Raw genomic sequence first — 26,868 nt, 5'->3', positions numbered from 1 at the left:
ATGCTCTTGAGAGAAACCACTAGTGAAACCTATGGCCCCCGGGTCTATCTTCCATCATATTAATCTTCCAATACTTAGTTATTTCTTTTGCCTTTTATTTTACTTTGCATCTTCATCATAAAAATACCAAAAATATTATCTTATCAGATCTCACTCTCGTAAGTGACCGTGAAGGGCTTGACAAAAATATTATCTTATTTTACTTCCATCATAACTCGCTTGATAGAAAAAACCCTCTTCGAACCTATGATCCAAGTCCCGATTATGGTCAGTCGGCGGTGGGCGGGGCTATAAATCTCTGTGACAACTTTCCTCCATTCCTGTCAAGAAATGGTGGGGTTAAGTTCAGCTGGGTACGACTCGGGAGGAGCATTAAGTACATGGAAAGATTGTACATGGAAAAGCCATCTCGGCACTTGAGGCGAGTAAATTCCTCTTCCCCCCCCCCCCTTAAAAAGATCAGCCAGCATGGCAGCCAAGGCGGCGAAGTTGTCCGGACCCTTACGTGCGCATCGTGATGCATCGTATTCTCCGTTATAATGCCACATGGGTAGTCCTATGGATTGGAGTGGCTAAACCCCCCACATTATTGAAATCACCATTACCTCAATTATGGACAGTTCGGATTGGGCGAGTGTCTTTATCTTGTCCATTAGCTTCTCAACCTCTGCACTATCTTCCTCCTTGAGGCTTCGAGGGTGCCAGCTATGGCGCTTCTTTAACGAAGCATCGGAAAATGCGGGTAGGCCTCGTCGGATTGGGTCAGATAGAATGACATCTTCAATATAAAACCACTCCAAGGACCACTCTTTCAGATGCCTTCTTTGGAGTACCAAATAGGTATCCTGTCCCGGCTATATGCCACACTTTGGCACCGCCCACCTCGAATATGGATCCCTTTTGGGAGTGAGGGACGAGGCAGAAAAGTTTCCTCCATAATTCAAAATGGGCCTCACAGCCTAGGAACAGCTCGCAAAGAGCGACAAAGCCAACGATGTGCAGAATGGAGCCTGGTGTAAGATTGTGCAGTTCGAGGCCATAGTACTCTAGGAGACCTCGAAGGAAAGGATGGATTGGAAATCCAACGCCTCTTAATAAAAAAGAAACGAAGCACACTCGCTCCCCTTCTGAAGGGTTTGGGAAATTTTCCGCTAGGGCTTCGCCAGTAAAGGAGGTTAATCCCGCCCAAACGGGGACTAGATCCGCAGGGGGAGATATCCCTGCATTTGGAGCTTGGTCAGCTGGGCATGGGATATAGAACAACTCTACCAATGACCTTTTTGCGGACCGTGGGGGTGGGAAGAAGAACTGGGAGCGCTGGCCATGTTTGCGTGGTTTCTTGTGACAAGCTCTATGGATTTTCTACCTGGTGTGGACTGGCATCTGAGATTCAATCTCGTTAAATAGACGCCTTCCATACATGGCCCGGGTGTTATGTGGAAAAATGCCAGGACCCTTCGTATTCGTCTGACAAGTGGGAGCTAGAGTAGCGATGGCGCAGAAGCCGAAGGATATAACATTTAATGTGAATCCAAAGACTGGAGATGTAGATCCGAATACATTCCTTTGGTTCAGATGCTTGGAGATCCGTGGAGGAGGAACCCGCCTCGCAATGCTGAAGACAATTTGCGCGCCGGACATGTCGTCATTGAAGACTCGTTCGGGGGCTACTGAGGGAGTCCTGGATTACGGGGTCCTCGGGCGTCCGGGCTATGCAACATGGGTCGGACTAATGGGCCGTGAAGATACAAGATAGAAGACTTTCCCCGTGTCTGGATGGGACTCTCCTTTGCGTGGAAGGCAAACTTGGCATGCGGATAAGAATATTCCTTTCTTTGTAAACCGACTCTGTACAACCTTAGCTCCCTCCGTTGTCTATATAAACCAGAGGGTTTAGTCCGTAGAGGCAATCATAATCACATAGGCTAGACATCTAGGGTTTAGCCATCATGATCTCATGGTAGATCAACTCTTGTAACACCTATACTCATCAAAGTCAACCAAGCAGGACGTAGGGTATTGCCTCCATCAAGAGGACCCGAACCTAGGTAAACATCGTGTCCCCTGTCTCCTGTGACCATCGATCCTTAGGCGCACAGTGCGGGACCCCCTACCCGAGATATGCTAGTTTTGACACTGACACCAGCGGCGCTGAAGACGCCCTGAGGGCGCAGCCGCAGCAGCCGCGGGCCCGCCCGTGCGCACACCTCACCAAGGCCTTGGCGTCCAAATCCTCGCTTGGCGCTCCCGATCGAGCTTGCGGGTACGTGCGGCCTGAGGCCTCCGGCAGGTGCCCGCCTCTTGACCTTGGTCGGGCATTGTGACCTGGCATGACGATGACGACCCACCGCTACTCGAGGGCCGTGAGGGCGCGAAAAACACTACTCTATACATCACAAAGAGGTTCTTTCAAAAGTGCTTTCACACTCCCACGGGGGCACATTCGAAGTCTTAACAAGAAAATACGAGAAAGGCATCCTAAGGGGACACGCCATCACCGACGTTGTTGTTGTCGTCGTCGTCGTCAGCCACACGCTCCTCGATCGTGGGCGGGCCCTCATCACCAGCGGGGGAAAGCTCCGCGATCAGGTCATCCACGTGATCCTCCAGCCAGTCCGCCAAGGCACCTTGAATCACCTCAGGCAGGGGGCTGTCACAGCCACGAAGTCAAAGCCAAGATCAAAGGAAACAAGGTGACTGAAGATGCGCGAGGCCGCATGCGCAAGAAGGTCATGGCTCATCTCTTCAACAAGCTGGCGTGACTTCTCGGCCCCACCTTTGAGACGCTCCACGACCCTGTGACGAAACCAAGATAGCCGGCGTCGTCGGCGACCAGTGGGCTAGAGATGTTCTCGTAGAGGGCCTGGAACATCTCGGAGCACATGTGCTGCAGTCCACGGGCTCACTCCGCCTCGTCCGAAGCTTTATCTACGAGGGAAGTGATGCCCTCCACCAGTGTAAAGAGAAAAGGCAGCTCGGCCTCAACCACGGCCTGAGCGTCCACCACGGCCTTCTCGCGCCGCTCCGCTATGGCTAGCTTCTCCTTGAGTTCATCAGCCTCGCCCTTCAATTTGGCAAGCTGCGTGCTGAAACAAGTCTCCTGAAGCTTCAGACTTCGGCGGTAGTCCTCGGCGAGGGCCTTGCGGACTCCCGCCACCCTCTCGTCGGCCTCCCCCAGGATTGCCACCTCCCGGGAGGCAAGGGCATCCTTAGCGGCGGCCACTTGGTGTTCCATCACCTCCAGCCGCTTGCGCTCCAGGATTTGCTCCAACGCCTCCAGCGTTAGTGTGTCCTCGAGCATGCGGAGCCTCGCTTCGCCCGTAGGTAGCCCGCCCGCCGAGGCAGCTTTGCGTGCCTGAAGTTGTCGCTCGAGGGTGGTGTTTGATGTTTGAAGCTCCCCCTCGCGCCTCTCAGCTGCCTCGCATCGGTGATCCACAGCTCGGGCCTCCTCAAGGGCACGACCGCGGGCCTCCCTCGCCGCAGCAAGGGACTCCTCGGCCTCCGCATGAGCGTGCTCGCGCTACAGACGACCAAAGTTGATGGCGACCTTGAGCTGGCGCCACTCGCGTACCAAGCGTGAGCGCTCCGCCTCAAGGTGCGTGTTGACATTGCCGAGCTCCACCGCAAAGCTTCCTAGTGCGCTCGCCGCCTCCTGAAGAAGGCCGTGCCGGATGGCGCTGCACCCGCATGCAAGTTCCAATGCCTGGGGGGCTTCCGTCCATGCCCCCAGTCAGTGGAGGAGGCGCGCAAGGACTCACCCATTTTCGGAAGGGGCCCAGGAGCTGGGGCTCCCCCACTCGATCCTCTGATCTGAGGCAGGGCTTGGCGCATGTTCACTCCACCACTTGACGATGGCGCCAATGCGCGAGCCTCCAAGTCACTGGTGAGGATCAACGGGGGAGCCCTCGGCACTGCCCCCGCGATCCGGAGGCCGCCCCTTAAGAAGGATGCCGGAAACACGGACTTTAGGCCCGTCAGGACTGGCCCCGGCTCGGGTACAGCTACATCTTTACGCGCAACCATGCGGCTCACGAGGCACGAGATCACCACGGGACCGGCGTCCTTTGGAGGATGCGGCTGAGGCACACTCGTTCCTTTGCTAGAGGGGAGCCTAAAGAAGAGGAGTCAGAGAAGCGTGATAAGCGAGAATCAAGGAAGGCCGGGTGCTTACTCATCCGCGGCGAGCTACTTCCTCCTCTTCAGGGCCCTCGGGGTAGGTGTGCAGCGACCATTGGACTCCCTCCTCCTCCGAGATGCCCACGGATTGGAGAGTAGCATGCTGGAACCTAACACGCATCCCCAGGCAAGGCTTCTTCATGGCTACTCGAAGGGGTAAGGATGGATGCTTGAGAAGCGCGTGGCTCGGGAGGCTCCTCCGCAGCTGCCGCGGGGGCACGCACTTCAGGACCCCTAGACCCCATGGTCACCAGTAAGGGGTTGTCGTGGGGCCCCACGTGGTCCTTAGGAAGCAACACCTACTCATCAAAGCGCGGCATCTTCTAGGCAAAGGCTTCCCTGTTCAGATAATTGTACACAGGAGACCCTCTTGGAGGAAGCGCGAGGGGATCTCCACCGGTCAGGAGGCGGATCACCCCGCGTAGTGTGCTGGAAGGAATGAAGACTTCTGAAGCCTCATGGCATCCTCGGGGCCAGTGAAGGCCCACATTGGGCAGGAATGGCCTTGGAGTGGGGCAATGCGCCGCCGGACGAACTCCCTCACCACCATCGCCATTGTCACACCCACCTTCTTCAAAGTCAGCAAGCCTAGTCATAATCAGTGCGAGCCGGGGATTGACAAGCTTCACGTCCCCCACCTGGAGCTCGGCACCGCGGGGGCTGTCAGGATTAGAAGCAAGGGGCTATACATAGTGGTGTCGACGTACACCCATTTTTTTCGAAATCCCTTCACGTCTGGGCGGAGTGCGATGTCGATGTTGGCACCTGCGGTCGCTTCCACCACACGGAGCGATACGCACCCCAAGCACTGCAAACCGGCGACCATCTGGGGCGTGAAGACGAAGCAAGGACACAAACGGGGCGATGCCCACGAACGCCTCGCACAAGAACGCGAAGGCAAAGAGGAGGACGATGGACCTAGGGTCAAGATGCAGCGCCTGGCATGGTAGTGCGTAGGCACGGCGTTGAAGAAACTTTAGAATGGCAGTAGTAGGACGGAAAGAAGGGCGCGAAGATAAAGAGGGATGATGGTGGCCTCTAGATCGGTTAGGAACCTGGAGGCTGGCCAGATCTAAGTTGCTTTCCACTCGTTGGAGTAAGCAGCGATTGCGTGCCAGACCTTGTCTAGCCCCTCGAGGTTGATCACCATGGACCGGCCCAACGCGGGCTCCGGCCTTGCTAGGGGCTCTGCAACTATTGGAGTCTTGCCCCTCTTCTTCCTGGGGGGCCATGGCAGCAAGGAGGATTGGAGCTAGCACAGAATTCAGCAAAGAAGGAGTGAGCTTGCGAGAAGGGGGAAGGAGGAGAAGGCCAGTGCGCAGCGGGGAAATTATGGCTCTGTGGGCGCGCGTGTAACGTCCCGGATGTAACATTCCATATTTGTACCTCCAACTCGTGCCATTTTCGACATTTCTATATTAAATTATCCATGGTTGGGTTTTTCTGTTTTTCATTTTGTTCATATCATGCATTTCATCTCATGTGATCATGTGCATGGCATCGGTGGTCATCACTTGCATCCGGTCGTGTTCGTCATTTTCTGCGTTGTTTGTTTCAGAATCCGACACTCTCACACGCACCCGCCGCGCCTCCAAAATCTTGTTTCATGAGCGGGAGAAAAACGTTCTCGGAATGTGCCGTGAGTTGGTCAGCAGTCTTGGTATATCACCGGTAGACCTCTTGTCAAATTTCATTCCATTTGGAGGTCGTTTGATGCACCAACGGTTAACCACGTTAACCGCCGAACGTTTCGCTACTCCGAGACGAACTGGACCGGAGCCCTCCTTCTCTTTGCAACCCACCACCTCTCTACAACAGCCCACTAGCCCATCAATCTTCCCTCCATGCTCTTCGCCGTCGGATCACGATCGTGCGGGCGAAAAAGGCACCTCCATATCCCTCTCCTAGCTCCCTCTATCTAAAAATCAGTCGCCTCCCACGAAATCTGAGGAAACCCTAGCTCCGCCTCGAAATCAGTGCCGCCTCCCTCTCTCCTCCCACCTCCAGCCTCTGTGGCCTACCAGGCCAGCGCTGGGCCCGCCCGAGCTCATCTAAACCCCAGCACACGTTGCCGCCCACGCCACTGCCCACGCCGCCGCCCGACCTCGCCGTCTGCCACCCGGCCGCGGCGTGCCACCAACAACGCCTCGCCTCGCCGTCGGCCCAAGCCGCCACCCCGCGCAGCCGCCGTCTGCCACCCACGCCACGCCATCGCCGCCTCCCCGCATCGCCCGCGCTAGCCGCCGTCGCCGCCCGCGCCTCGGACCTCGTCGCGTCCCCGCGCCGCACCTCGGGGGGATCCGGACGGATGCGGTGAGATCTGGCCCGGATCCGCCGTCCCGCGCCATCTCCGGCCACCCTCGCCGGCCATCCTCACCGGAGTCAATGCGCATTCCATGGACGTGTCCGCCCGCGGCCGGACGTGTCCGTCCGCACTCCCCCTCAAGGTTGATTCTTGTCTAGTCCTAGATCTACAATATTATGTGTGCATGTTTGAGGTGCCATAACTTTGTGCATGTAGCTCGAATCGGAGTGTATGATATGTAGATTTGTTAATTTCTTGATGATCTACATGGTAGTTTCATTTGCATTCATGTTACTATTCATATTGATGCCATTGCCGTCGTTGCAAAAGTGCTAAGTGATATAATCTGCCGAAAGCTGCTATAACATGTCATTTTGTCTTTTTCATAGCATTTCGTGTGACTTTGTTTTGAGCATCATGTCTACATGTTTTAGGAGCATAATCATGCCATCGTTGTAGTGGTTGAATACACTTATCATGATATTCCCTATGGTGACTAGCACAAGCTTGCAAAGAGGGCTACTCGTTGTTTCCTGTTTTCAAGTCTGAAACTACTACATTATGATGCCATGTTTGCTTGGTGATACCGTCAAATCTATGCATATTTAGGAGATGTCCAGTAAGCATGTTTTCAAGGTCATGTTATGCTCCACCTAGCCATGCCCTTTTCCGCAATTATAGCATAGAGTAGCTTGTTATTATCATGCTCTCAAATTGCTAAATAATATTTCCGTCATCCTGTTAACAACAAGTTCATTTTTGCAAAGTGCATAGTTAGTGTTCGGTGCATCCTATGACCATATTCTCCACATGAGTAGTTGCACAAACATTCCATCTTACTGTTGGTTGCATTTGCATGCCATGATATGCTTTGTGGTAAGTTAACCAATCTTATGAACATGCCTACATAATTCTGTTTCTGCCATGTCCAGTAAATTCCACAAAGTCTGAAAATCTGTTATCATTTGCAATCTTGCCATGATGTTTTGAGCACGTTCTAGTGGTTTCTAGAAGTAGCTAAGTAATCATGTTTTGTAGTGCTCTATGTGCTGCCACACCATTTGTTTTTAGGTTGGAGTGTTGTAGCATATTTGGATGTTGCATCTTAAGTGCCATGTTGGTGTTAATATCAGTTTTGCATTGTTATTGTTTTGCTCACCGTTTGAGTTGTGTGCATCTTTTTCATGTCTTCTTTATATCGATTTCAACCAAAAGCTTTCAATCTATCCAGTTGCATGGTTGGATTACCAAGATAGTGCCATGTTCATCGTTTCCCATTTCGGAGCACCCATATACATTGCACATCATATCTTGCATTCCATGCCATGTCCTGCATCATGTTTCTTGCAGATTGCATAGTGATTGATTGTTGTTCCGATGTTTGTGTTCTTGCTTTGGGTAGAGCCGGGAGACAATTTTGTGAACGATGACCCTGTCAAGTAAGTTCACAAGGAGCAAGCTTTTGTTCCCACTTAGGACATTTCAGGCAAGATGATCATTACCCCCGATATCACTTCTATCTTTGCTTGCTAGTTGTTCATTTTATCACTATGTCACGCTACCGACCACTGGTTATATATCCTCCCATGTTTCCATCAAAATCCTCTGACCCACCTTCCTAGCAAACCGTTGTTTGGCTATGTTGCCGCTTTTGCTCAGCCCCTCTTATAGCTTTGCGAGTTGCAGGTGCAGTGCAGGTTGTTCCATGTTGGAACATGGATATGTTGGTATATCACAATATCCATTATTTAATTAATGCATCTATATACTTGGTAAAGGGTGGAAGGCTTGGCCTTTTTGCTCGGTGTTTTGTTCCAATCTTGTCGCCTTAGTCTCCCCCATACCGGTGCTATGTTCCTTGAATTTTGCGTCCCTAACATGATCGGGGTTTATGGGCCCCCTTCGTCTCTTCGCCTAAAGTAAAGCTTTCTAGAGGGGATCCAACTTTTGTTTTACAACTTGCCTAATAACAACCAAAATTTGCATTCGTAGTAATAAACCCGAGGATTCTTAATCAACAACCCCGGGCCATTGCTCGGCATGAGTGTTGGTCGTCCACCTACCTAGCAGTCAGCAGTGCCACCTATGGGCAACTCGAGGTCTTTTGGCTATCGTCCACTTTGCATAGATGGATGAGTCCGTAGATAGAGAGCGTGCGGCTCTGGACACGGATCTCCTTGGGATATTTTTCCTTTCTTCGAAGAGCTTGTGCACTGGGATTCCGAGATTACTCTGGGTGTCCCGCGATGGAGGATTGTCTTTGCAGATAGTGAGATTGTCATGGGCTAAATTGGGATACCCCTGAAGGGTTTAAATTTTTGAGAGCCGTGCCCACGGTTATGTGGCAGATGGGAGTTTTTAATATCCGGTTGTAGTGAACTTGAAGCTAATCTCATTAAAATAGACCAACCGCGTGCGTAGCCGTGATGTCTCTTTTCGACGAGGTTTGGGAAGAGAACACGGTGCTGTTATGTTTGAATGTAAGTAGTTCAGGATCACTTCTTGATCATTACTAGATTGCGACTGTTTGCGTAGCTTGTCACCATGTTATTGTATTCGTAAGTTAGCCACCATACAAATTATTAGTGCCTGTTGCAACTTCACCACTTAACCATGCCATACCTATTTAAGCTTTGATAGTCTTGATACCGAGGGTGATATGATTGCTGAGTCACTGTGGCTCACAGATTACTACAAACACAGTTGCAGGTACCGTTGAGTCTGATGCAGGAGATGCCACTGAGCTCCTGTGGGAGTTTGACAAACACCATGGTCGTTTCTATGTTACTTATCCGAAAGATCAGTAGAGGACCTAGTCGGAGTATCCAGGGATAGAAGGGTGGTGTTTTATTTTTATGTAGTCCGTAGTCGGACCCTGCTATGTGTATGGATGATTATATGATACTTTTGCTATTCTGGGGCAAGTGTTTCCTGGATCTCGTATTCTATCTTTTCACTTAGTTGTATGAATTTGTATATCACCTTGCCGCGCATCCGAAATTCGATTGTGCCCCAATCATGAGTTCATCACTTCATTGGGATAGAATTGCATCTTGTGCGTTACAAGTTGGTATTCAGACCCCTACGGACTATGGGAGCCCCTTCTTGATCAAACCCCTGATGAGTCTAGAAGAAAGCTGTTTTGTGTCTTAGTTATATCAGAGAGTAGGAATTCTTTTTACTCCTTATCCCCTTCGTCGCTCTGGTAAGGACTCGTGACGTAGGTGTTTTCCTCACTCTTCTACCCTTTTCACTAAAAAAATTTAGGATCACGCGGGTATTGTGGAATAGCTCCGATATCATTGTGATGGGGATTTTGTCTTGGTGCCTCCTGACATTTAGGGGTTGTGGCAGTGTCCCGGGGAGTTGAGCTCCAAGGTATTTTCATCACAGTGTTTATCATTTCAGTTCCGGAACACCAGAGGACGCCGACATCGAAAACGCTTCTATACTCTTTGTGGTGAGAGTAGTTTGACGACACCTAGTACTTGGGAGAGTGATTAGATGTATTGCTAGAGCTAGTATATCTGGTGTTTTCGAAGGTCTGAGGTACATAATTTCCAAAGGTTTCTTGGTTATGTGTTGAAGGATGGATACAGTTGGAGCATATGGCTTGTTAGTTGTTTGAGATATTTGTGCCTCCATGTATCCCCAACACCGGGTTGCATAACTAGAAAGTTTAGGGAGTTAATAGGTGGGAATTCAAGTATCTCTAAGTTATCTTTCTGACAGATATTTGGTATGAGATTGGGGAATCTTTACCATGTATTTGTTCTAGTTGTTACCTTGTTGTTTTATTCATCTACCTCGTTCAAAGTGGCTTCTCATTCAAATGTTCATATCATATTAACTCCGGAATGCATTCGTTCAATCTTTGTTCGGATGTTATTGTGAAGACTACATTGCACATGTCTAGCCTTTAATTCGGCCCATCTATCATTTCAATGGTGGTTCTAATGGATGTCATCTTCTTCAGGATGGCTCCCCCAACGTGTCTGCATCCGGAACATACCGATGGAGAGCAGTAGAACCCTCCACCTCCGCCACCTCCTCCGCCTCTGGAGGCATGGCAAGCTGTGATGGTTGATAACCGACAAATATAGGGGATCGCAACAGTTTTCGACGGTAGAGTATTCAACCCAAATTTATAGATTCGACACAAGGGGAGGCAAAGAATATTCGAAGGTATTAGCAGCTGAGTTGTCAATTCAACAACACCTGGAGATTAATTATCTGCAGCAACGTGATCAGTAGCAAAGTAATATGATAGTTTTGATAGTAGTGGCAATAGCAATAGCAACAGTAACAATGATAGCAGTAATTTTGTAGCAAGTGCATAAGTAACGATAGTAGTAGTAACTTAGCAGAAACAATATAAGATAAATTCGTGTGCATTGGATCAGTAATTTGTTGGATGATATTCATCATGTGACTGTCATAACCTAGGGCGATACGACACTAGCTCCAGTTCATAAATATAATGTAGGCATGTATTCCGTAAATAGTCATGCGGGCTTATGGAAAGAACTTGCATGACATCTTTTGTCCTACTCTCCCGTGGCAGTGGGGTCCAATTGGAAACTAAGAGATATTAAGGCCTCCTTTTAATAGAGAACCGGAAGAAAGCATTAACACACGGTGAATACATGAACTCCTCAAACTATGGTCATCACCGGGAGTGGTCCCGACTATTGTCACTCCGGGATTGCCGGATCATAACACGTAGTAGGTGAGTATAACTTGCAAGATCGGATCTAGAACATGGATATAATGGTGATAACATAGACGGTTCAAATCTGAAATCATGGCTCTCGGGCCCAAAGTGACAAGCATTAAGCATGGCAAAGTCATAGCAACATCAATCTTAGAACATAGTGGATACTAGGGATCAAGCCCTAACAAAACTAACTAGATTACATGATGAATCTCATCCAACTCCTCACCGACCAGCGAGCCTATGAAGGAATTACTCACTCAAGGTGGGGAGCATCATGGAATTGGCGATGGAGAAGGGTTGGTGATGACGAAGAACGAAGATCCCCCTCTTCGGATCCCCAAACGGACTCCAGATTTGGCCTCCTGATGAAGAGCAGGAGGTGATGGCGGCTCCGTCTCGTGGATTGCCCTGATTTTTTTCTGGAAAAATATGATTTTATAGAGTAGGTTTCAGGGTCTGCGGGGCCACCAGGTGGGGACAACCCAGCTAGGCGCAGCAGGAGGAGGCGCGTCCTGGTGGGTTTCGCCCACGCAGGTGCCCCCCTCAGGTGTCTCTTCGTTCCAGAAATTCTCTTTTATTGTATAAAAATTCCTCGCAAAGTTTCGTTCCATTCCGAGAACTTTTATTTCTGCACAAAAACAACACCATGGTAGTTCTGCTGAAAACAGCATCAGTCCGGGGTTAGTTTCATTCAAATCATGCAAATTAGAGTCCAAAATAAGAGGAAAAGCGTTAGGAAAAGTAGATACGTTGGAGACGTATCAACTGCCCAAGCTTAAACCTTTGCTTGTCCTCAAGCAATTCAGTTGATAAACTGAAAGTGAAAAAGAAAAACTTTTACGAACTCTTTTGCTCTTGTTTGCATAAATAAGCTTCAACAGCACCCATGTATTCAGCCAACATTATAACTAACCATGCTGACAATAACTTTTAAAGATTATATTAACTCATATCAATGACATAATTAGCTAGCGGGCAGTAATAAGATATCTCAAACAACAACATGTTGTCAAAATAACCATGATATAGCATGACAATAGTCACATCTTGCTAGCCATTTCTGAGACCCCAAAACATAAATGCAGAGCACCTCCAAAGTTTAAGAAGTGACTAAACATTGTAATTCATGGTAGAAAAGATCCAGTCATGATGCAGCCAATATTAGCTACACACAATGCATAAGCATGACAGCAGTGCTCTCAGGTTCTGGCGCTTATTTTAGAAGGTGATGACACAACATAAGAGTAAAATAGATAGTCCCTTCGTAGAGGGAAGCAATGATTTGCAGAGGTGCTAGAGCTCAAGTTTTAAAACAGAGGTAAATGATATTTTGAGAGATGCACCCTTCTTGTTTACCTCACAACCATCAGTTATCAATATCTTCCATGCTAAGCACACTAGTGGAGGTTCGCAAGCGATAAAAGTAAAGGATTTGACTCCATTGGGAGTTTTTGTTTGATTATTGATAAGCTTTTTCTATTTGCAGTTTGGGACTAGGCATCCCTATTACCGCCCTTTTCTCGTGTGATGGTGAGTGAATAAACACTCTACCTGAGAATAAGCCCCTTAGGATGGAAAGATACCGACCACCTCCTATCATTCCATGAACGATCCAGGCACACAGAAGGATATTTATTAGAAGTTTTTAGATGTGGCACATGCAAATTTACTTAGGACAGTAGGGTAATATCGCATATAGGTAGGTACAGTGGACTCATTTGGAATAACTTGGGTTCAAGGTTTTTGATGTACAAGCAGAATTCTCATTTAGTACATGCGAAGGCTAGCAATTAGATTGAGAAGTGGACAGCTAGAGAGCAACAACAGTCATGAACATGCATTATGCATAAGTAACATTAGACACTAGCATGAGTAGGATATGAACGCCATGAACATAAATATCATAGAGGCTATGTTGGTTTTGATTCAACTACATGCATGAACATGTGCCAAGTCAATCCACTCGAACATTCAGAGGAGGACACCATATCATCATAATACATCACAATCATTTTAACGCAATGTTGATATCCAAGATAAATCATTATCCACTCCCAGCTACTTATGCATGGCATGATAAACTATAATCTCTAATTGTTATTGCAAACATGTTTAATCATAAAGGGCTGAATCATGGATACTAGGTTAAATACATTTACATAAATAGAACAAGTTGAGTTCATACCCGTTTCTCTCTGCCACGGCAGTTCATCGAATATCGTCATTATTGCCTTTCACTTGCACGACCGAACAATGTGAAAATAATAATAATAATAGTGCAAGAGTGTCATCGACTAAGCTGGAATCTGCAAACATTTTATTCAACAGGAGAATACAAGGTAAAATGGGCTCTTCGTTAGATCAACAATAATGCATATGAGAGCCACTCAACGTTTTCATCATGGTCTTCTCCTCGGTAAGACTCGAATAAAAAGGAAAGAAGTTCAGAGAAACACACTGAAATATTTTTGGAGTCTTTTGGTTTTCTTGAACAAGCAAATAAAAGGGAAAAGCAAAAACGAGAAAAACTATTTACACGGGAAAGCTCCCAACAAGCAAAAGGAGGACAAGGAAATCTTTTTGGGTTTTCTTTTGAGTGCAACAACTAAGAATGCATAGAAAGTAAACTAACTACTGCTATTTTTTTGGTTTTTCTAAGGTTTTTCAAACACACAAGAAGCAAGAAAATAAAATTAAGCATGGATGATACAATGAAAAAGTGTGGATACCGACTGTAACACCCACGATGCAGCTATATCTCCCACATGTCGAGGCATGACTTAGAGGCATAATCGCATGGTGGTTTTGTCGCCAGAGGGGTAATGTTCACACAATCCCATGTACTGAAAAAGAAAGGGATAAAGAGTTGGCTTACAATCGCCACTTCACACAAATAACAAGTAAACATACATCATCCAGAGTACAATCAAGGTCTGACTACGGTACCAAAATAAAGGAAGACAACCCCAAATGCTAGATCCCAGATCGTCCCAACTGAGCTCCACTACTGATCATCAGGAAACGACACATAGTAACGACCAAGGTCCTTGTCGAACTCCCACTTGAGTTCGGTAGCATCACATGCACTGGTATCATCAGCACTTGCAACTGTTTGGACGTATCCGTGAGTCACGAGGACTCAGCAATCTCACACCAGCGAGATCAAGACTATTTAAGCTTATGGGTAGGATAAGGTAATGGGGTGGAGCTGCAACAAGCGCTAAGCAAATATGTTTGCTAACATACGCAAATATGACTAAGATGAGAAGCTACGCAATGGTCGAAAAGCTATAAGTGATCAAAAAGTGATCCTGAAACTACTTACGTTCAAGCATAACCCAAGATCGTGATCACATCCCGGACTCCGCCGAAAAGAGACCATCGCGGCTAAACACGCAGTTGATTCATTTTAATTAAGTCAAGTGTCAAGTTCTCTACAACTGGATATTAACAAATTCCCATCTGCCACATAACCACGGGCACGGCTCTCGAAAGTTCATACCCTACAGGGGTGTCCTAACATATCCCATCATAAGCTCTCACGGTCAACAGAGGATATTCCTTCTCTCGGAAACACCCGTTCAGTCTCGAAATCCCTGTTACAAAACATTTCTACAATGGTAAAACAAGACCAGCAAAGCCGCCCGATGTGCCGACAAATCTCGATAGGAGTCGCACGTATCTCGTTCTCAGAGCACACCGGATGGGCAAGACATCGGGTTGGCATAGACCCTGGTTGCCCAGGGGGCGCCAGACATTGCCCAGGTTGGACCAACACTCAGAGGAGCACTGGCCCGGGGGTTTAAAATAAAGATGAACCTTGAGTCTGTAGAACCCAAGGGAAAAGGCTTAGGTAGGCAAATTTAAAACCAAGGTTGGGCCTTGCTGGAGGAGTTTTATTCAAGGTGAACTGCCAAGGGGGTCCCATAACCCCAACCGCGTAATGAACGTAAAATCAAATAACAGAACACCGGTATGATGGAAACTAGGGCGGCAAGAGTGGAACAAAACACCAGGCATAAGGCCAAGCCTTCCACCCTTTACCGAGTATATAGATGCATTAATTGAAATAAGAGATATGATGATATCCCAACATATCCATGTTCCAACATGGAACGAACTTCAACTTCACCTGCAACTAGCAACGCTATAAGAGGGGCTGAGCAAAAGCGGTAACATAGCCAAACAACGGTTTGCTAGGAAGGTGGATTAGAGGCTTCACATGGCAATATGGGAGGCATGATAAAACTACTGGTAGGTAGCGTGACATAGCGATAGAACGAACAACTAGCAAGCAAAGATAGAAGTGATATCGAGGGTATGGTCATCTTGCCTGCAATTTAATCAGAGTTGTCGAAAGCTTGCTCCTCGTTAGCGTACTCAACAGGTTCCTCGTTAACTTACTCTTCTCCCGGCTCTAACCAAAGCAAGAAAACAAGCAATGAACAACAATCAATCACGGTGCAATGCACAAGAAACATGATGCAATACATGGCATGATATGCAAGATATGATATGCAATGCATATGCGTGCTCCGGAAGGGAAAGAATGATCAAGGCATCAACTTGGCAAACCAAGTATGCCACTGGAGAGATTAGGTGATTTCGGTTGAAATCGATATAAGGATCACCAGAAACGGATGCACGATCTGCAAATGACAAGCAACAAAAGAATGGTGCAAAACTGCGATTAACAGCATGATAGCACTTAGAATGCAACAATAAGCTTAGCTACTGCACTCCAACGTATCAACAAAGCATATGGCAGTGATTTACAAAGGATGCTTGACAAAACATGAACACTGAGCTACGGCTAAATCACACTAGAACAGGTTCAAACAAGCATGGCAAAAGTGCAAAAGAGATCATCTTCACACACAGTGAAAATACTAACATGTCAAAACAACATCAGGAAGCAATGTTCAGAGCAAGCAAACAACATGCTACGGGAACATATCATGGCAAACAAAGCCATGGCATGCTTCTACCAAATGCATCGAACAAAACTCCCTTACTGAACATGACCCAAAAAGGCACATAAAATATGATGGTACCCATGTAAACATACCAAGTTTTATAAACAGATTCAGACAGTGGAATTTCAGGACATGGCAGGAACAGATTCATGATAGCAACTTTGCACGCTCATGCAACTCACCACAAAGCATTACATGACAACACAGGCATACCAACAGTAATAAGACATGTCCATTAAGCTAAACATGGCAAGAGCAAGTTCATAGGGTACATGCATAACTGGCAAAACACATGGCAATATTGATTATCATGTTAACAATCTGCCAGGAACATTATTGAGCAAAAGTAGAGCAAGAAAATGACATGCTAGTGTACTCAATAATTGCAACTAGAGGCATGAATGGGTAGAGAAATACCACATCTTCAAAACATCCTTACTGAACTACCTCAAAATGTGCATGGATCTCATGGTAGCAACAAGCTTACAAGGCATCAAAATAACATCAGGAGAAGGACTTAGCAAAAACCTAAGTGCCTGAAAACAGTAACATCACGGAGCCTACTTTGCATGCATGTGCTAGTCACCACATAGCTCCTAAAATACAATACTTGCACCCCTGTAAAGATGGCATGATGGAGCTCAAAATACATGTAGACATCATGCTCATAGGATGCACACACCAAATGCAACAAAAATGACAAATCTCCATGTTCTGTTAAGAACAAGTGGTTAACATTTTATAGCACTCTTGCAGTAAGGAAAATGACATCAATATTGACAGTAACAAGCACGCAAATGGAACTAACATGAATATCATGATGAGATGAACATTTTGATATATCATATGCATGAAACGGAGCTACGGTCATCGAGATATGGCATGATGAATAGGGCATAAAAATTATAGGAACTCAGGACTTGGTGGAAATATCACCTCCCAGAAAACATATCTAGGGTTTGCACACTTTTCGAGGACTGCCGGAGATGTCGTCGGAGAAGCTTTGCGCAGCGGCCGGAGATGAGGGAGAGGGCGCTGGAGCTCGAGGGGGAGTGGACGGACTCGTGGGAGGTCGGATCCGGCGACAGGGGAGCGGGGCGGCGCAAGGCGGCCGGATCGGCGCGCACGGCGGCGAGGCAACACGGCACGGGTGGCGGCAGGCGGCGGCGCGTGCAGGTGGCGGCAGGGAGCGGCGTGCACAGGCGGCGGCGTGGGCGGCGAGTGAGGCAGGGACCCATGGCGGCGCGCAGGCGGCAAGGCACGGGGAAACCAGGCCGGGCGACGCGGTGGGAGAGGGCCGGCTTCGGGCTTCGGCAGGCCCGCGGTGGGTGGCGGCGGAGGGTGGACATGTGGCGGCTCAGGAGTGGTGCAGAGGCGGCAGCACGAAGCGTCCGGCATGGATGGACATGTCCGGCGGCAAGAGGAGCGATTTAGCTAGGGTTTCATCCAGGATTTGGAAGGGGGATGTCTTTTTATAGGTAGAGGGAGCTAGGAGTGTCCAAATGAGGTGCGGTTTTCACCCACACAACCGTGATCCAACGACGAAGAACATGGAAGTGGTTTAGATGGGTTATTGGTCTATTTTGGAGGGGTGTTGGGCTACAACAGAAAAGAGGCTTTTACGATTGCCCGGTTAAGTGTTGGGGCATCAAACGACCTCCAAATGGAACGAAATTTGACAAGCGGTCTACCGGTGATGTACCAACGCCACTTGAAAAATCTTGTCCCATTCCGAGAACGTTTTTCTCCCGCTCATGAAACAAGATAAGAGGGGTGCGCCGGGTGCATGTGGGAGTGTCGGTTTGCGGAATGGACAATGGGGAGAATGCTCAGATGCATGAGACGCACACGAATGCAAATGCGATGCACATGATGCCATGATATGAAATGTTGTCACAGCACTAGCTTAGTCGTGCCTATCCTTGCATAACCTCCATGCATCATGTTTACTTTTTCTCAGAAACTTGAAATGGGGATGTTCAAACCCTACCACCACATGGATTTCAAATAGGCTCAACTAAAGTCATTTTCGATGAACCCAAAAATGCCCATTGAAAATGTTCATGAATTCTGATAAGGGTGAAAACCTCTGCCAAAAATGATGAACATACTTCTAGGTCATTCCTGGATTTTTGAATTAATTCATATTGTATTTGACTTTGGGCATTTAAATACTATAAATAAATTAAATGCTTAGATAATGCTGAAATTAAATGTGGGCCACTAGAACAATCTAGAGAGTGTCCACAAATTATTCCAGCATTTTACAAAATGCTTTAGTATTTTTACTAAAGCCAAAACAGAAGCAAACAAATAGAAAAAAACAAAAACAAAAAAAACCTACCTGGACTTACCTGGCCGGCCCAGTGGACAGCCAGCCCACGAGGCCCACGCGCCAGTCACCCCTAACCTCCTGCCAGTAGGCAGGAGGGCGTGTGGCCGCGGCGCACGCGCACGCACTCGGCCAGCTCCTGGTTGCCGTTGTTGCTGGAGTCGTCCCCGAGCGCCACGCACTTCCCCTCGACTGCCTGCACCTCTCCTCTCTCCCCCTTGAGCAATCTTCCCTCCTCTGCCTCTTTCCCACGCGACCATCGAGCGTTGTCGTCGCCGCCAACGAGCGCAACCGCGGCCATCGCCTCCCCCTCGCTTCTATGTGCTGTCCAGAGGCTCCGCCTCGACGCCACGGAGCCCGAAGACGAAGCACGCGCCCGCGGATGCCCGGAAGCGTCGCCATCAAGCTTGTCCCCGCCGCTTCTGCCCGGAGATCGCCACCACCGTTCCGTCGTCACCAAGCCGTCCCCGAGCCCACTTAGCGTCTCATCCGACTCCTCGTGAGCTCCTCTTCCCCTCCCCTCACTCCGTGCACTCGATTTCGTCCCCTAGCTAGCTGCCCCGCCGGACCCGAGAGCTCACCACCGTCGGACCTCACGCCGCCGTGGCCAGAGCCCGTTTCCGTCGCTCTTGAGTACGCGGGCGTGCTCCTAGCATCTCTAGGGAGCTAACCTGCAGCCCATCCTACTCCCTAGCGCACCGCAGCACCGTGCCCGCACGCACCCGAGCTCCGGCCGCCGCCGATGCACGCCGCCCCAGCACCCGCAGCTGCCACCGTCCGACGCGCCTCGTCGCTGGTCCCGCAGAACCCATCTGCACGACCTCTCGTCGCCGGAAACGGCCGGACGAGGACCTCCGCCGTGTCCTGCTTAGCGCCGGTGGCTAATCGCCGGTTAGCCGACGTGGATGTCATTAGATTAGGGGCTAACTAACCCTATTAGTTTAACACTAGACACTGACAGTGGGACCCACTTTGTTAGTTTACTGGATAACAAAAATAATTAGATTACTTAATAAAATCAGCGGGGCCCACGCGTCAGAATTGACCTGCTGACGTGGCCGTTGACCAGGCCCACATGTCAGCGACTCTAACCAGTCCTGTGTCACTGACCAATGGGCTCCACTGGTCAGGTTTGACCTGGACAGCCCTGTTGACCTGCTGACGCCAGCATGACGCAATGCTGACGCAGTTAATCATTTTCTGGAATTAAAATAATTCAGAAATTCCAGAAAATGCCCAAAACTTCTAAAAAGCATAGAAATTCAACCGTAACTCCAAATGAAATAAATTATATATGAAAAATTATCAGAAAAATTCAAGCAATCCATCTGTACCATTTTCATGCATGTTAGAACAACTTAAGGCCACCGTTTAGGACAAATCAAATGATTGGTATTTAAATAACCACATGTGGAGTTTGAATTTGAACTTTGGGTTCAAACCAACTTCATTTAATTGTGTTGCTAGTTGCATTAGCTCAATCAACAGCATATCGACATGTCACATTCATGCATCATATTGTTGCATTGCATTGATTGTGTTTCTTTCTCAGTTGCCGGTAATTGCCCCCTCTCGATAGACGCGTTTCGACGATGAATTCGATGACACCGATGAAGAGCTATACTATCTTCAGGAGTGCCAGGCAAGCGAAACCTCCTTGTTCATTCTAATACAATCCCACTCTCCCGCTCCGGCTCTCTTTTACTGCATTAGGACAAAATGATTCCTCTGTTACTTGCTGCGGTAGTTGAACCCCTTATCCTCTGCATGACCTGTCATTGCCACAGTAAATAGATGAAACCCACTAGCATGAGTAGGAGTTGTTTGAGCCCTGATTTGCCTACTCATTCATGCTTGTTTGTCACGCCTGCTACTGCTTAGAGTTGAGTCAGGTCTGATTAATCGGGGATGAATCGGAGGTGTGTAAACATGTCCTACTGTTGAGAGCTAAGTGTGTGAACACGATTTGGTAAAGGTAGCGGTGAGAGGCCATGTAGGAGTACATGGTGGGTTGTCTCATTGAAGCCGTCCTTAGGATCTGAGTTCTGTGTTTGTGATCCATGAAACAGTTACTACCACGCATTGGGCCCAAAACCAATGGACCCTCTCGGCTTCTTGATCACCCTTGTCCTCTGTCCAGGAGTTGCAACTAGTTTCTGGTGTTTGTAGGTTATGTGTTGGAGGCCGTGCGTAGCACTGACCCTAGGGGTGGGCTATGTTGCGGTAGATACACCGTGGCTGGGTATGCCAGGCACCCGTTTGGCCTCTCGGGACCCTGTTCACATCGTTCGGGGCCGTATGTGGAAACCTCGGCCGGACTCCCTGCGGATGGAACCTGGATAGGCGATAAACCTGGACTAGAGACTTGAGTGTTTAGGTAGGCCGTGGCCGACACCCTCGTTGGGCTTCCGCTTGAAGGTTGCCGAGTACATGTCGTGTAAACGACGGTAAGTGGTGAGAGCGTGTGTGAAGAAGTACACCCCTGCAGGGTTAACATCATCTATTCGAATAGCCGTGTCCGTGGTAATGGACTTCTGGGTTGCCTATAACAGTTCTTAGACAAGTGAAAGTGGATACTCTAAAATGTGCAAGATAAGCGTGAGTGCTATGGATGGCGTTCTCGTAGGGAGGCGGGAGCGGATCCATAGTGGTGTATTGATATGGTGAATATGTGGACTCATGTGCGCCATCTCAAAAGAGTTACTTGCAATCGTAGTTTAAGATAGCCACCGAGTCAAAGCTGGCTTGCTACAGTTAAACTCCACCACCCCCCTGTTGATACCGATGCATATGTAGCTAGTTCTGATGTAAGTCTTGCTGAGTACTTTTGTACTCACGTTTGCTTAATTTATGTTTTGCAGAGAGATTTCAGTCTCGCTAGTAGTTTCGCGTGGACTTCGACGTTTAGCTTGATACCTCAGCTACGATCTTGTGCCATCGGCAGGATCTAGTAGATAGTCAGGCTTCTCAGCCTTCTTCATTTGTAGTTGTCTGTACTCAGACAACTTAAGCTTCCGCATGTGCTTGTTGCCTGTATGCTCTCTATGTTGGGTCATGAGACCCATGTTTGTAATATCTCGCTCCTCGGAGCCTAATGAATAAATACTTGAGTCGTAGAGTTATGTTGTGATGCCATGTTGTATTTACACATGTCGAGCATATTGTGTGTATGATTGAAATTCTTGGTATGTGTGGGATCCGACAACCTAGTTGTTTATCCTTGGTAGCCTCTCTTATGGGGAAATGTAGTCTTGTGCTTCCATGAGCCATAGTAGTCCGCTACAGCCCGGTTCACCGGAGTCCTGCTAGCCCAGCACTACTGCTCAGGACACTTGACTGGCCGGCATGTGTTTCACTTCGTTCCTGTGTCTGTCCCTTCGGGGAAATGTCACGCAGTGACATCCGGAGTCCTGTTGGCCCAGTGCTACAACCCAGATTCACACGCTGCTGATCGACATGCTCGATGTTGATTCATGTATGCCTGTTCCCGTAAGTTAGTGCCACTTTGGGTTCACGACTAGTCATGTCGGCCCGGGTTCTCTGTCATATGGATGCTAGCGACACTATCATATACGTGAGCCAAAAGCCGCAAACGGTCTCGGGCCATGGTAAGGTGACACCCATGGTAATACCGTGCGTGAGGCCGCAAAGTAATATGAGGTGTTACAGGCTAGATCGGTGTGACTTAGAATCGGGGTCCTGGCAGCTTTGGTATCAGAGCCTGACTGCCTGTAGGATTACCAAGCCAAACTGGTCGAAGTCGAGTCTAGAAATGCTTTAGTTATGTAAGGGAATTGATTGTGGAAGGGAACGTAAGGCTCTTTTTACTCCTTATATCTCATGCCCTCTGATCTGAGTCACCCTCTTCCTTTCTACGGGGTTAAGAAACTAGGCCTTCTCATCTATCTATCAGGATGACGTGTTACTAACCCGTTGACTTATAGGATTGATGGATTCATGCCGCAGTTCTGTTTCCAATACTTCCATGTGTTCATAATTGGTCCTGGAACCTTGATATTGTGATGTTGAGTGGTTATGCCACCATTTTGCAGGATGTCTCAAATCTTTTTGAGCATTTACAGTCATTATGCTGTCCGAGTCATCCCAGGTTTCTAAGTAATCTGATGCATTTGCAAACCCCTTCCTCATGTTCCTGATGTCCATTTGGTCCAGATTAATCACACTAATCGGTGAGTTGAGGTACTCTATTGCCTCGACATATATGTTGGAGCTATTACTATGACCCTAGGTGTTTTAGGGAGTCACCTATTAATCTTGCCATGTTTTGTGTTCCGGTGTGATAATTCTGGCCACCATTCTTGAAAGCATCCCGTGATGCCATGTAGTGGTAGGTATTCTATTCATGGGTTCTTGAACCTAAGATTCACCCTACTTATCTCATGTTGTTAGTGTTGCTAGTTCCTTTAGGATATTAGTAACCTTTGCGATAGTCCTCGAGGTTCGTGGTACATCCTTCTTCCAATTATCATGGACCATTCTTGGCAGGAGTTCTTTTGAACCAAAAGGTCATGACAGAGCGCTCCTGATGAGTTCTCCATTCTATGTTGTGACTCTGCCAACCCTACCTTCCTGCATGGGTTATCCGGAAGAAATATGTTGAACTCGTTCGACATACTAATCTATGCATCCACAACTCAGAAAGTTATATGTTCCTTTGAGTTGTCCCCCTTCCGTTATATTCCGACCTTCATCTATCAATTTATAGTCAAGAGTATGTGAGCATTCGTTCATCGGTGCCTATTATTCCTGTGGTTTGTCAAGCCATTCTAGTTTAGAATGACTAGGAGAAACAAACTCCAGTACCTCATCCATTTCTAGGATTGGGTCAAAGCAGTTGTATTTCGCAGATCAAATGCAATCAAGCTATTGGTCTGTTCCACCCTGAAGTATTATCCACTTTATGTCAGGAATGTCATGAGAATTGCACCTTCCCTTATGAATTCTTGACGTAGTGATACTTCTTACCATCATTTTTCATTCCTTGGTCCCGTGTTGTCGCAACCAGAATGCCGGCAAGTGAACCATGATGTGTGAAATCAATACTCCTAGCAACTAGTTGCTAGGTAGCTAATGGACAATAATTTCTTTCTTAGCGTGTTGGTTATTGAATCATCATCCTAAGATTTATCGTGCTACCTAGTCCTTATTTCCTGGTGTACTCTTCGATCAACAGGTTAGGATATTGCCAAACCCTTGCTCTTTTGATCATATCGTCCTGCTCTAAAAAGCAAGATTGTTCTCGAGCTTAGTAACATATCGGTGGTTCGTGATTTTCCGAATATCTTCTCTGAAGTATTACCTGGCTGTCACCTGACCGCTATGTTGAGTTCGTGATCAAGTCGGTTTTCTATAAATGACCCCTTCTCCAAGAATCTGTGTTGGATATCTCTGAGCTAGTTGGTTGAGCTAAACAACAACTTGGAGAGTTGGAAGATGGAAGCTTGTCTGACTTAGTTCATGTTAAGGGATATCCTGGTGGTGTGTGTGTGTGTGTTGAAGATAGAAGATATCTTCATCGACTGATCCCCGTGATCAGTTGTTGAACCTATTGTCTTGTCCAAACCCTGATTTGAGTATGGGCTATCGTCAAATCAAGTTAAAACCAACGATATTCCTAATGTTGTCTTACTCGTGGTTGATTCCTCGAGCATACACCATTACATCTTTTGGTCTGACCAATGCTATCACCGTGTTCACATGATGGTGGAAGTCCGATGATATGGAAATTTCGATGAGTTGTTGTTGAGCCCACCAGCAACATTTTGTCTCCCCCATGATTCATGTTGAACATCAACCTAGTGTTGAAAACTTGTAAGCAATGCCTTCGTGTCCCGTTCATGAAGCATATGTTGGATGGAAGAAGTGACTTCCTCGAATTCATGTGCACTTGGTGCAAGTTGCCGCCGTGAGTTTGAGAAAGATTGTTTTGTTTTCCCTTGGAATCATCTCAAATCAGTCATGCATACGTGCGAAGTATTCTATGGTTTGGTAGATTAATTACCTCCACTCCATATGTGTTCCTAGCACACCAAGCCACTGATTGACTTGTTCAAGGAAAAGGAGTCTATGCTTGGGATCTAATCCGTGGACTTGCGTAAAGACTTCGAAATCCTTGATGATGGTTCCCCGCCTGAACTCGATAGCGTTTTACTATAAGACTACTACGTGGTCATGCTTGTCTTGGATAGTGTGTTCACAGGTTTGTAGTAGAACCAGCTCATGTTTTGGAGCTTGCTATCGCAGTTCATTCCCCGAGAATCTCACAATGTCATCTCGTCAAATTGTGTTGCAAACTCTCAGTTTCTTTCTAGACTGGATGGGTCTGGAATATCCTAACACCAACCAGATCTGAATCTCAGGCAGATATGATGGTTGGAACGTACACCAAGAACTATAATGTTGGTCTCTTTGTAACCGGTAACGTGGATGTCGTGGCCAACACACCTAGCCGGAAGGCCTATTATTGTATTATCTTGGTTAAAGAAGTTGGTCATCTCCCCATAAAGATCTCGCAGGATCTGCCTCCGTAGTTATTCCTTATGGATTCTTGAGCTTCTGAAGTCCGACCTTTTACTTAATGTTCTAGATACCAAACCATATCTATAAATGGATTACGCTAGCACATCAAGGAGAACATTAGAAGCGGAGTGCTAAATGTCTCTCGGTCGATCGTCCAGGTTCTGTTCCCTTAGCCTCGCTAAGGGAAGATCTGAGAAGGTGTTATCTTCCTTTGTATTCGCATCATCCATCACTAGTCATCATGGTGGTATGTCGTGTTGCCAGGATCCTTGCCACAGATGTTGGTAGAACCTTGATGAATATGAAATGCTCAAGTTCTTGAGAGCACGCATAAGCAAAATTATCCCTTGCGTTGTCTTCAACAAGGTAGTCCACATCATCCATCCTAGTCTGAGTATGCCGTCTCTTCGAGCTATCTCAAACGATCAATTGTAAATTGCCTTAAGCTGGTATGAAGATTTTCAATGATTTATGGACCAAAAGTAATTCTTTTTTCCACTTAAGAGAACAGTTCAATGAGTCACCTTCTCCAAGGTGCCCTGTTATGGGTTCATGACAATTATCTCCTCACAACCTTGAAACCTTGCACCACCTTACTCAAGTGTGGAATTACTACCTACCAACTTGAATCCTCATCGTTTGATTTCCATCACCCTGATGTGAACTTTGTGTCCCAATTGGAGAGATATTCCTATGTCTCACTCCATGAGTTGATCCTGAGTTGCTCGATCTTCGAGAAGATCGATCCTTCTAGAGTTTCTTTCCCTCTCGTTGTCATGTCGGTAGGAGTTCCTGGAGCAAGACTTCGAGACAATGATGGTGATCGAATCAACAATCTTACGAAGTGCAACCTGGATCGTGAAGTTTGTGTTGGTCGTGTGTCCACTCTGTCCTCTTACCTCACGACCTGAATCTCGGGATGAGATTCTTGTTTAGTGGGGGTGAGCTGCCACAGCCCTAGCTTAGTCTTGCCTATCCTTGCATAACCTCCATGCATCAAGTTTACTTTTTCTCAGAAACTTGAAATGGGGATGTTCAAACCCTAGCACCACATGGATTTCAAATAGGCTCAACTAAAGTCATTTTCAATGAACCCAAAAATGCCCTTTGAAAATGTTCATGAATTCTGATAAGGGTGAAAACCTCTGCCAAAAATGATGAACATATTTCTAGGTCATTCCTGGATTTTTGAATTAATTCATATTGTATTTGACTTTGGGCATTTAAATACTATAAATAAATTAAATGCTCGGATAATGCTGAAATTAAATGTGGGCCACTAGAATAATCTAGAGACTGTCCACAAATTATTCCAGCATTTTACAAAATGCTTTAGTATTTTTACTAAAGCCAAAATAGCAGCAAACAAATAGAAAAAAACAAAAACAAAAAAAACCTACCTGGACTTAGCTGGCCGGCCCAGTGGACAGCCAGCCCACGAGGCCCACGCGCCAGTCACCCCTAACCTCCTGCCAGTAGGAAGGAGGGCGTGTGGCCGCGGCGCGCGCGCACGCGCTCGGCCAGCTCCTGGTTGCCGCTGTTGCTGGAGTCGTCCCCGAGCGCCACGCACTTCCCCTCGACTGCCTGCACCTCTCCTCTCTCCCCCTCGAGCACTCTTCCCTCCTTTGCCTCTTTCCCACGCGACCACCGAGCGTTGTCGTCGCCGCCGACGAGCGCAACCGCAGCCATCGCCTCCCCCTCGCTTCTCTGTGCTGTCCAGAGGCTCCGCCTCGACGCCACGGAGCCCCAAGACGAAGCACACGCCCGCGGATGCCCGAAAGCGTCGCCATCAAGCTTGTCCCCGCCGCCTCTGCTCGGAGAT

The sequence above is a fragment of the Triticum urartu genome, chromosome 4A (assembly GCF_056163025.1).
Source record: "Triticum urartu cultivar PI428250 chromosome 4A, HENAU_Tu73, whole genome shotgun sequence".
In the NCBI taxonomy this organism is placed as follows: domain Eukaryota; kingdom Viridiplantae; phylum Streptophyta; class Magnoliopsida; order Poales; family Poaceae; genus Triticum; species Triticum urartu.
This window is presented reverse-complemented; position numbering follows the sequence as displayed.